General features: G+C 38.1%; 1 long non-coding RNA gene across 1 annotated transcript in view; it reads left to right on the forward strand.

Annotated features, from left to right (window-relative positions):
• Positions 1–832: 832 nt before the first annotated feature.
• The window catches only part of LOC148186604 (uncharacterized), a 55,533-nt gene continuing 43,299 nt past the window's right edge, over positions 833–13,066 (forward strand). Inside the window, exons 1-2 of the long non-coding RNA XR_015779367.1 lie at positions 833–943; positions 1,039–1,202. This is a non-coding gene — a long non-coding RNA (uncharacterized LOC148186604). The remainder of the gene's footprint in view (positions 944–1,038; positions 1,203–13,066) is intronic.

The following is a 13,066-nucleotide window of genomic DNA, read 5'->3' on the forward strand; positions in this document are numbered from 1 at the left end:
CACAAGCATTTAAACGTTTGAATTGGTTTGATTTCTGGAAAAAAAATGCAATCAGCAACTTGGCATGAAATGTCCTGCAAATTAAAAAAAATAGAAAAAGGTAAAAAGAAAAATGACCTTAAAAAATTATATTTAAAAGAAAAAAAGGAGAGAATCATTAGAGAATGATTAAAAATATCAAGAAAATGATATTTATGATGACTTACTTAGGTAATATATATTATATTGATATTCATTCTTTTTCATTTTATTTTTGCACTTTATTTTTGCAAATTTCAGGTAATTTTCTGGGATATTCTAATGATGTTCTCATGTTGACCTTGACTGCTGACCTAGCTTTATCTTGACCTTTTGTTGTCAAACTATTTTGTATTTTATGAGTTAATATAAGTATCTGTTCTGTTTACTGATAAGGAGGGCCTGAAAGTAATAATAAGGTGTCTATGCTGGCATGGACGAGAAGTCCTTAAAGTGCTCAGAAATTTGAACAGTTACACTTTTGTGACAAGTGCATTTGCTGATGAATGAAGTTTATAACATAATTTTAAATATTTTTTTCCCTTTTTTCTGTTAGACATGTTATCTTGCTTTTTTAAAAAATTATTTTCCAAATCTACTAATTTCTTGCAATTTCTGGAACATTTTATCAAGTTGCAAATTATCTTTCCTCCCATGTTTCTGAAAGACGTCACACCAAACTTCTTGTGAAAGGCGTCTGATAACATCGCGAGAAAAGAGACGTTGCTACAGATTTCAAAGGGTTAATGATATGAAACCTATAAGAGACAATCAGATGCCTCCACAGTCATGTGACAGCCTCTCCTGGCTGAATCATGAAACAAGCGCACCGTCTGGCTGAAGGCGGTCCATTTAAACCTGAATTTAAACCCTTCGAAGCCACGCCCTTCCGGAACTGCGCGTCATACCTGCAGGGGAACTTCAGGTATGTCAAAATGTCGCCAAACTCCTGCTGCTGCTTTTCATACAGCGTTTTTTGATGGATCAATGCCTGCTAACAGCGCAAATGTGTACCATCAGGATTCATCTGTGAACGGAGATGTTCTTGTTCGCTTCTGAAATCTGAAGAAGGCGTCACGAGCACTTTATACCGAAAGTGGTATTTTCTGGTGCTGTCATCGCTAACCGACCTAACGTGACATCAGATCGCGCTATGGGGTTTTACACTACATCTACTCTTCAAGGTAAGTGTCTGATACTGGCGCTAACATTGATGAGCTGTTGTGTTGGCTGTGTTGTGTTGGTGTTGATGTGCTCTTCTAAACATCTGATTGTGTTGTCTTTGCATTTGCGGTGTTTCTGCTCTCCTGCCGCTGCCTACATGTGCAATATTTGCTTTGATATTATTCTCTTGCTGACCTTGGTTATTTGTTTCCTTTGGTCGTTGTGTTTGCTCCTGCATCATGTTGCATTCATGCTCTGTATTTGCTGAATTGAAAAAGATTCATAATTTATTGTGCTTATTTTAGCCTTTGAAAGCTGACACTATGTCACTTCTCTTGTGCGCCACCGGCCCACACATACGGAATGGCAAAAAGGCAATTAGCAAAGAAATGTTTCACAAATTGCATTAAATTTGTATATTTCGAAAATTATTTTTAAAAAAGTGTAATTTTCAATGACATTTTTGAAATTTGGTTACAGAATTGTTTTGTTTTTTTTTAACAAACTTTCCCCATGTCATTATTATTATTAATATTGTTATTATACATTTTTTATTTTATTTTATGACTTTTTCACGATCTTTAAAAAATTAATTAATGAATTACATTGTTTTATTCATTGCTAATTTTCCGGTAATTTTTCTTTGTACTTTTTAATAATTACTTAATAAGAATAATTTCATTTTTCTTTGCTCATTGTCTTATGTCCATGTTTTTTGAAAGAATTCAAGCCAAATTGCTAAGGTTTCACACAGTAAATGGGCTGCATTGACATGTGATGTATTTGCTTCTTTGCTGCTGCTGTTGTTTTGGAGTTTTCTTTTGTGTCACTGCAAACTTGAGTCATTAGCAGAGGGTTTAACTTTATAATTGATTTATATATAGTTTTGCAGCATTTTTCATTTCATATTGGTTCCCTAGGAAACTCAAAAAGTTGTCACTTTCTATATTCTACCCATTTCTTCCACCTCATGTTCAGTGAAGCATTAGATAAACATTTAAAATCAAAGCGTGGGTTATATGTCAGCTTGCTTTATTATTCTTTATAGATCCATTTAACTGATGAGCTGCTGAGCTGTGCTTCATGCTGCTGCTGAACCCAGCCGCTCTCATGGCAGCATATCCATGCACTCATAGCTTTCTGATGCTTGTTTGTAGTTTTTTTTTGAGCTCACAATTATCTGCTGCATTATTGATGTGTCTGCTGCTGCATGATGTGTACCAAGTCATGTTTTTTCCACTACATAGACAGTACACTCCCTTTAATGGCTGGAGTTTTTTGTGTTATAGCCACACGGAGGCCATAGATGGACTGTAGTTGATGTCTAGTTGTCTGTTTATTTTGTGGTAGCTGTGGCTCAGGAGGACGAGCGGGTCGTCCACTAATCAGAGGTTCGGTAGTTTGATCCCCACTCCTCCAGTCATCATTTTAAGGTATCCTTGGGCAAGATACTGAACCCCGAATTGCGCCCAATTGCCGTTCCATTGGTCTGTAAGTGTGTGTGAATGTTTAGGCTGAGTAGCAGGTGGTACACTAGTATGTTCAGGGATGGATGTGCCATATTGTATCAAAATGCTTGTTGGAAGACCTTTTATGTCATGACTTCTTCAATGCTTTATCATGGTCATTCTTTTCATATCTGCTGTGCAAAGCTTGCTATATTTGTGGCGTGTTATAAAGCAAATATTACATGGACAGAGATTAACTTTGGACTTAATAAATCTGTTCCACATAAGTTCAAAGAAGTCTCAAACTAGGGCTTCGTGATGAAACCCACCTCATTGTAACTTGTCAAATACTGTTGTCACTGGACCTACAGGTCAAAATTTGTCATACTAGATACCCTCCTGCATCAGATTTGGACGGTCAGGGACGGCGTGTTAATTTGCGTCTTTTATAAACACACTTCCATTTTCAGAGGAAATGCACACTCTCTGCTCGTTATATACTACAGTATTTTTCCAAAATAAACTTACGACGCAAGTGAAACATAAAACTTTTAGGTTTGTTTCCTCAGATTATGGCAACTAAAGGACATGGTTTAGAATAAAAACATCATGGTTTGGTTTAAAGGTGTGTTTTGGCGTCTGTGTGTGGCTGTATATTGATGAGTTGGGAGTGAAAGCAGACTGGCATGGCATGCAAAAAAATTAGAATGCAATTATTTTGACAGATATTGTAATATGAGTGGTGATTTTAGTGGAAAGGGTCATTCATGCATTTCATTTTCACAAAAAAAAAAGATGATTAGGTTTTGCTGGGGTCTGTAGGTTTTGATTTTGCATCATATTTTACCAAAAAATTGCAGCTTCTGCGATTTTGATATTGCACTTGGCCATACTGCACCTTTAATAGTATTTTGAATAACGGTGCAGCTTTACCTCAAACTGTAAAATAGAAGCAGTTAGTTTTCCACTCATGTATTGCTTCTTTTAATTACATGCAGTTTATTTGGTCACATCTAAAATTAAAACACCACAAAATACAAACCGTTCAGTTCAGACTTTAAACTTCACTCTTCACTCTCAGCATGAGGCAATAAACACAAACACAGATTGTATTTTCTGCTGTTACGTGCAATTTCATGTTATTATAACACTAACTGGTAGAATATGATCTTGTTTATTCTGCTCAATGAAAAATACTTTAATTTTTTCCCCATGTTTTTATTGGCTGCCTCACACACTTGATTCTGCTTCTCGGTTCCCATGAGGAGCATTGTGGGTAGGTCATATGATCTCGCACTCCTCATCATCTTCCCTTTGATGAACAAATGAGAAGTCCTGTGCTCTTTGAAGCATTTTTGTGTGGCACGTTCAGGCAATTAATGCGTACGTGAAAAGCCAAAGCGAGAATAGATGAGACACGATGACGAGGACGCGGCGAGGAAACGAGGGATGGGTTTCAAGCTTCATCACCTCTTTCCAGGTGTCTCTGCCCGCATGATTTCATCTGTGCACTGCAATCAACTTCCGTAATGAAATAAGTAATTAACATATTATAATTGTGCTACAGTTTGATTTGACAGAAATCATTTTCCATATCTAATACTATGCTAATTTAATCTGTTCCTCACTCGCCAACATGACCTTTTGTGATTAAGTTTCATGGCAGTTTCTTCTGTGTTCCTCTGTGTGTGTGTGTGTGTGTGTGTGTGTGTGTGTGTATGTGCATGTGAGGGGTTCATTTTAGAGACTGAAAATGTACAGATTTTACTATATTACAGCAGATCATATAAAAGCTGTGTTTGTGAGAGCGAGAGGAAAATGAAGTCGCTGGGTTTTTCTGTACGCCGATATTATCCTCTCCACTGAGTGCACATTAATCAAACAGTGGATTAGTATGAGGTTGGGATCTGTATCTGTGCAGATTCTGACCTTTATGAAAGGGGACCTATTATGCTCATTTCAGGTTCATACTTGTATTCTGGGTTTCTACCAGAACATGTTTGCATTCTTTAAAATTCAAAAAACACATACTTTTCCTCATACTGTCTGTGCTGAAACTATGGTATTCACGTTCTGTCTGCGTAGCTCAGTTTTAGCGCCTGTCTCTTTAAGCCCTCCTCCTGAAAAAAAAAAAGCCCAGCCCTGATTGGTCAGCTTTTTGGCGTCCTCCCTTTCTGTGCTCTTGGTGTCTCTGCTGTGGACCAAAACTTCCCTGGAAGTATACTGCACAGCCCACTGACTAGTAAAAAAAAAAAAAAAAAATAAGCTGGTGCTTGACATGAAACAGTCTCAGTCCCCTTAGCAGTCTCCAACTTTTGATTTGAATCTCCGACTTTCAGGGGGGTAGCCCTAGGCTCCTCTAGACTTTCTGACTGTTGTTGGCAGGGGTGTAGCCCCAAATTCTGGGCCCAGTGCATAAGTAGTATCTGTGGGCCCCACCACCCATCCACTCCTGTTCCATGTCTCTCTGATGCAATGCTTTTTGTGTTTTTTTTTGTTATGTTTCTTTTACAAAGTCTGTATGCATTCCTTCCCTTGTCTTTCTTTGTTTTGTCTTTTCTTTTTTGGGACCTCAGGTAAATTGGACATGGCAGTGTTCTTTGGTCGTCCAGCAGGATGAGTAGCAACTCAACTCAATCAGCTATAGCTGTTTTTAGAAACATATCACAGTGCAGAGGTGGACTTAAGCATTTTGCACCTTCAAGGGCTAAGCAAGGCCTCAGAGAGCTTCCACAGTTTTTGTTAATACAAGGTTAATTCTTTCAACCGATTTGTTCAGCCAATTTTAATTGTTTTATATATACAGTATAATAATTACTTAGAAAAAGAAAATTGCAAGCAAAACCAAACCAAACCAATTCTGGCTTTTTGAGCCAATTTATTAAATCATTTCCTTGTCACCTTTTATTTAACCTTAGAACAAAAAACTGATGTTGATTCAGGTGTTAAAGCGTTAATTAGTAAAACCGAAATCAAATTAAATAAATTAAAACAATGAAAAAGGAAGGATTTACATGATTTGATTGGCATTTTGACAATAAGGAAGTTGTGCCATATTACCATTACAAAATTTTACATTTGGGAAAAGGAGACTCTCTGGCATCAGCTCGGTACTCTGTGTCGGCTGATGCTCTAAGTTAAGGTATCTGAATCAGTGTCGGGAGAGAGAAGGCTGGAGGCACAATTGGATGTTTCTGAGCCATGTCTTCACAGTATTGGTGTTTTAATTCCGGGTTATATCATGTTGCTTTAGCATTTATTCAGTGTCCTTCATGCCTGTCTCCATTGTTGCGAAAATGTCAAAACAAATAGTCGACAAAAGGACACAATTTTGTCAGTGATTCAGGAGAGAAAACACAAGTGAACTACATCTTAAATATTCTTGGGGTTTCCAGACAGCAGCAGAGTCCCCTTCCTCTTTAAGTGCACTCCTCCTGGCCGAGAATCAAACTCATCAGACTCGGCTCTCTCCAAGAAAACAAGCTGCCTTCAGCCATCAACACACGAGCAATCACGCTCATGAGAGACCGTAGTTATGATGATCACATGAGACTCGAGCTATCATGATCACAAGTTTTCATGTTCGTGAGATTTACCCTCCAGAAAGAGCAAAAAATAAATATCATTTTACGTAATTACTAAAGGTCAAGCAGTCTGCGAGGGATGCAGGAAGTGGAGAGGAAGTAATCAGAGCAGCAGTCTGGCATTAGGAAGACTGACAGAATATGTGCCAGCCGGTAACGAGACAGCGCGCCGCAGAGCTCCTTGTTTTGCTGTATGATGGCTGCGAGGCCTCGGGGTGCGCTGACAACATTACCATACTCTTCACCTCCTATATACAATACTCGTGTCATCATCGCCTTGGTGTGGCATCGCCCATTTGAGTCTTGACACTGTTGCTATTTTAGAGTGTCACTTAAGGTTTCAGGCATGAGCTTATTAGTTCAATCAGACTCAGTGCAGATGCTTAGTGTGTGCCAACTTAAAATCAAATCTGAGCATGTTGCACTTGAATGCCAACTTCTCCCCGTGTGGCTCTCACAGTTAAGTGTAAAATTTGATTTCTTGGAGTAGAAGGCGTTTTTTTTTTTTTTTTTTTTTTTTAAAACGACAGTCACGGTGACGGATTTGAGAGGAGCCTTTTAATTTAGTGTTGTGTTGTTTTGAGAGAAGTGTTGCATTTTTAGGTTGTTTTCAGAAGAATAAAGCAGGAGCTCTGAGGTAACATTGCTGAAGCACAAGTCTGCTGTTGTCATGCACACTCTCTGTGTCCATTTTGATTTGTGTCTGCTTAGCGTTGTTCCCCCGGGATTTCCTTTACTGCCACAATACTTCCTTTCATCTTCCCCATTTCTCACTCTTTTCTGCACAGTCGAGTCAGTCGCCACCACTATCACCACCTGGCTTTTGATTCTCGTGTGAATACGACCAAGCCAAACAACTGAGGTGAAAATAGATTTGTTTTGTGGCTGAGGCAATGAGCTCAAATCCGTAGGTGCATGATATTTTTTTTTTCTTCAAACTGTGAAAAACGGCTTTATTTTAAAATAATTTTTTTTTCAGGGATGTCCATGTCGCAATAAGTTTGCTTCTAGATTCTTACTTGATACAGGCAACACTATTTATGTCACGAACCATTAACTTTTTAAGTATTGAACAGCTGGAATATAAATCAGTTCAAGGCATAATTACAGAAAATAGACTTGATTTAACCAAATGTTTGAAAATCAGTATTATGAGTGTGGGTTGTCACTAAATTCCAAACTTGCCAAAAACATGCAGTGTGATTATTTAGAGGGATGCACTGAAGCCCAGTGTGTAAGAGAAGGAAGGAAGACATTAGCTGCTTTCAAAACAAAGTGTGGCCCTATATGTTTAAATACTCGTGGCTACTCCATGTAGGACTGACTGACAAAAAATAGCATACCAAACTGCCACTAAAGACTATTGTTAAAAATGATCAGTTATTATCATTATGAACAAATCCAACAATTATTTCTTCGATTCATCATTCATTCTGCCAAAAAAGGGAAATGTATTTCTTTTTTTTGTATGCCCAACAGTATAAAAGCTAAAAATATTCACAATTAAGAGCTTATAACTGGACTTTGTGAGATATCACTACAGTCTAAGAGTCAGATACACCCCTCGCTCCTCCACAGCTCCATCCTCTCATCCAAATATGCTAACTTCTGTCTCCAAAAACTCAAAATGTCAAACTTGTGGCATCAAAATGGCATTTCTCAAACTAATGGATGACGTCACGGTAACTTCCAGGCTTAGCCAGTATCTACTTTGTCATACCTTCCTGAAATTTCATTGGGGTATACAGTTTGTAACGGTGCAATTTTGCAATACTAACCCCCCCCCCCCCACCATGTTGTAAAATGAGCGATTATTTACACTCTCCTCCCGTGTTTGTGTCAAAGAGTCTTGAGAAAGACTCTACGAGTATGTGGGACAAATGTACAGCATGTATTTACAAAAGTATCTGCCAAAGGAATATAATGTAAAGTAGTATTTCTAACATGTTGCCCTCTGCAGCGGTGAGAGATCTGCAGCTCAGATAGAATTGTTTGGAAGGTTGTGTAGACGGCTGCTCTTTATTTCCATCAACTACAAAATAAGCCAACTAAAGTTTGACACCGCTGGGCTTTAATGATGATACAGATGCGCTATGTGAAATGCTTTGCTTCCATTATCTAGACTCCATTTTGAATTCACATTATTGACGATGTCAGAAGCGCAGCTGCAAGCCAACAAGCCCATCAGCATTTGTCAACGACCGAGCAGGAAGATCTTCTTCAGCAGCTAACTGTAAATGTGTCTGCTTTACTCCATCATACAAGTACAAGACATATTAACAACTTATTGATTATGTAAGCAGCGTCAAATAACATACATGTATACTGCTCCAGCACGTTTTACATGCAAATAGATATTGTTAAGGGAACAGACATTACGCTGGGATGAATCATCGTACTGTCAGATCTGAGAACTGTAAATATCTCCACATTCACAAGTTGAATGTGTTGGCATCAATCAAGCAATGTATTCACATCGGTGACAACATGTTAAAACATGTGGCATGTGAGTGATCGAGAAAACAAAGAGGGCCTCTGAATATATAAACACATGCATACCAAAAAGAATAAATACTGAAGAACGGAAATGTCACTTTTAATTTCATACCTTACTGTAGAACAACGAATGGCTCATTTAAAAAATATTCAGCAACAAATTTTAGCAACGTGCACATTAGTTTGAGTTACTTATAGATCAGCTGGATCAAAAATCTGAAGAGAAATGGGTGATTTTATATAACTAGCATGTTTTTATCTATTTACATTTTTAGGTTCAAATTATTATATAATATGGATGGATATACTTTATTGATCCCAGATAGGTAAATTGTAGTTAAAGTAGTATGTTATCCAGACGTGGCATAGAAACAGTAAATACACAAGAGAACTATATACTGGGAGGGGAAGAGGGGAATTGGCAAGATTTTATCACTACAAATGGCGTTATCAGTTCTGCTTATTGGTCCGATTCTTTTCCAATTCTCTTATTGATTCTTGATCAATTTTCTGTGTGGAAACTCTGGCGATCTCCAGAGGTTTTCAGTGTCAGCACAGCTGTTTTATCCTCCTTGAAGACAGCAGTGTGTCTCACAGAATTAGAATCTGTGTGTGACGTTCGCCGAACTGATGATGGAACGGGAGGTTCAGCAAATCTTCGCTGTTTTTTAGTCGTGTGTGTGTGTGTGTTTGTGTTTTATTATTCTGTGTGGCCTCTTAAAATGCGTTCATGAACGCAGCACAGCCAGAGCTTGTCATGAGCTTTGTTTTCCCGCAGCATCAGTGTGAGGAGTTTGAGTCTGATGGTGGATAATTGGAGCTGATTAGACTGATCGATGAGAGGAGCAGCTGCTGCTGAAAGCAATCTTTTGGATCGGCGCAAAATAACAGTTAAGACTCACTTTAAGCTGCGCCTGGTGTTCTGCTGCTCCGTCTGTGCTCAGAGTACGCTCTGTACTCTGTGGTGCAATGCAATTCGCGGCGCTAATGATCTCATAACAGGATATTCACAAGTATGCTCAGTTGGGAAACAGTGGCACTTGTGCGTAGAGTGTCAGATACATGGCATTCAGAGAATTTCCGTTCATATTGTGTATAAAGAGGTTTTTAGGTTATTGCCGGCGTTTTCGCCCTTATGTGATATTTGTCACCCTTATTTAAATGCTAATTTTACAGACATTACAGGCAACGCTGTTGTCATCTTTCTTCTGCTTTGGAATGTTTCCTCCTCTCTGCCACGACTCTTCTTGCAGCAAGTCATTGTCCTGCAACTTTTAAATGTCAGAAAAACATTCCCACATCCATAAAATGAATTAATAGGCTTGGAGACATATGGTTTCAATGAATCAGATGATTTTGAGCTGGTTCTCAACTGAAACCTGCTCTCGACCCCATCCCTAAATATACATCAAAGGAGAAATAGACGCAAAAGAAATAAGAATTAAAAAATGCAATAAAATAGCTCAATATAAGATATATAGCTATAAAATACACAACATAGAGAATATAAGAGAATGTACTATAAATATAATAAACAACTACTACCTAAATAAAACAGCATAGAGTAACACACTATACATTAGACAAAAGTAAATAAGTTAGTTAAATAAGTTATTGAAGGAAAATTCATATTGAAATATTGCTGCTGCTCAAAAATATAAAGTCATCCATACATATCAATTCTATATATATTTTACATTTTATTGCTAAATATTTGATAAGGTTTCGGGAACTGTGCAGCAGGCTTTTGGCACCAGCTGCACTTGCTTCTCTTCTCTCTTTATCTTATTGTTAATGTTTGTTACAGTCATCCTCCTGTTCTCTGCTACTAACCAAGAAGAGAACAGTCAGCATTTATGTTACAGCCTTGTTATATTTATCCTTTTGTAAACATTTTAAATGTCAGATTTTCCTAGTGGTATCGAAAATGATATTGATTTTCAATATATTTTTCAATGTATTGTATGTACATTGGCAATTCGAGTATGGGGACAACAGCGTTACAGAGTAAACAATGTATTTATGTCTGTAATTGTATTATACATGTTGTTGTTTTTTCTGTTAAGCACGGTGTCAGATACAGAGTGTGTGTGTGTGCGCGTGTTTATGTTTGTATCTTGGAAGGAGAAAAGAGCTTCAGGTTGGCCTGACACAAGCTTGTTATTCTGCCCAGCACTCAATCACACAACAACCCCATGAAAAGAGAATAACGCTGGAGAATCATCCTCCTTGGCGCTTTCCCCTTCCTCGACCTCTGATTCTCTCGCTCTGTCTCCTCCTCTCTCTCTCTCTCTCTCTCTCTCTCTCTCTCTTTCTCTTCCTCTCTCCCCCTGCAGTGTGTGTGAGTGGTATCCATCTGTCAGTTGTCAGTGCCAGGGAGTGATACAGAGAGCTGTCACTTCTCGTCAGCCCGCATTGGTGAGGCCTTTTGCAGCTGCCCTGCCTGACTCGGGGCCAGAGAGGAAGTTTGTGTGTGTGTGTGTGTGTGTGTGTGTGTGTGTGTGTGTGCGTGTGTGCGTGTGTGTGTGTGTGTGTGTGCGTGTGCGTGCGCTAAGGAAAAAGGAAAAAAATGAGAGTGAGGACAAGAAGCAGAAAAGAGAAAAGGGTATTCAGGGGGCAGTAAAGCAATTAAACTGGAGACAATTGAAGGAAAGCTAGAGTGAGACTGGAACCAGTGCAGGACACACAGCAGATTGTAAATATCACATTACCTTAATATGTCCAGCACTGTATCACTATGTGCTCCACAGGACATGAAGTCATCCATGACCTTTATCAACCTCTGTTGGTGACCAACAGGAACTGCAGCAACATTAAAAGATGCTTGACTCCTCCTGTTCAAGTGTTTTTATGTAGATGCAAACCCAGACCAGACCTCTCTAGACAGAATACACTTTTCTGAGTTAGTCCTGTGTAATTTGATGTAGAAAACTCACCTCAGAAGCTTCTCAAAGAGCCCAATTGCCAGAATAAAATGTTGGCATTGTACGTTTCTATAAACCACACATATATATATATATTACATTTATATTACACTTTTAATGCATATCATATCAAAATTTCTGAGGTGACATAGTACAGATAACACATATATACACTAAACCACTTTTTCATCAGCAGGTGGAGGCAAGAGGACAGAAGCAGACCACAGTTCAAGACCAACAGACAACAGTTTTAATTTTTAACGTGATGTGATGCTTCAAGATGTGTTTAGGCAACCAAACCAAGTATTTTAAATCCAAACATGATCTTCTCCTAACCCTAACCAAGTGGTTTATATGCCTTAACATAACCATATGTTAACCACAGCACAACATTCGATTTAAAACTGAAATATAAAGAACATTCACTCTCCGGTACATAGAAAATGTACAGACATCTCTGTGGTTTGTAGAAATGTACAAAGCCAGCGTTTCTTCTGATGACTGGGTAGCCTCAAACACATAAACTAAATAAATTAATAAAAAGGCATCTAAACATATACAGCATGGCAGAGTGATCCAAGGACAGAATCGTAGCTTTTTCTTTGTCACAAACCTGCCATTTCTTTATTCACACAAATCATATTGAACTTCAATTGCAATTTTGTGGTATTACTTGGACTGACAAAGTGAATAAATGCTATACATTCACGCACAGATTCTATAAAGTAACTGGAACTGTGAAGAGTGCCAGTAAAAGCCATTAAACCAGTGATTTCCATTCAGCTATTACAAAGGAGGAACAGTAGATATGATTTTTAAGCTTCAGAGAAAATGAAAATGAATAAAATGATTGAACGAGGTACAAAGAGTTCATTAAATTAATCGTAGATCCGGTATGAGTGGGTGTGACCTGAAATGTCATATTCCTTTGTTTTCGAAAAAGAGGACCTGACAGCTGTCTTTGACCATACAGTTTTAGGAACCAGTGAAACCAAATTTAAGCATTAATCTAAGAACTAAAAGTCCCTTTTATGATTCCTGTTTTTCTTTTCACCGGATCTGAAGAACCATAAACATCAGACAAACTAGTCCAAAGATGAATTTAAAAAATAAATCTTACTGCAGATGGTTTCTGCTGCTGGGGAAAAAACACTGAAATAATGTACCCTAGTATATGTTTTCTGAAGTGAGCTTTAAGGACCAGTATAAATAAAACACTATTATGGTTCGTGGAAGATGACTCTTAGGCTAGAGAGGATAGAGCGTGCTTTGTAATTGTATCCATTTGAAAACTCTAACATAGTACACACACACATACACACACACACACACACACACACACACACACACACACACAGAGTTAACAACAATAATAGTCTTTGACTACTCAGCGTCAGTCCTTGACTTGTCAACATAAAATATCTCTTTGTGA

The sequence above is a fragment of the Plectropomus leopardus genome, chromosome 17 (assembly GCF_026936395.1).
Source record: "Plectropomus leopardus strain MGB_pleo_1.0 chromosome 17, ASM2693639v1, whole genome shotgun sequence".
NCBI classification, from domain to species: domain Eukaryota; kingdom Metazoa; phylum Chordata; class Actinopteri; order Perciformes; family Serranidae; genus Plectropomus; species Plectropomus leopardus.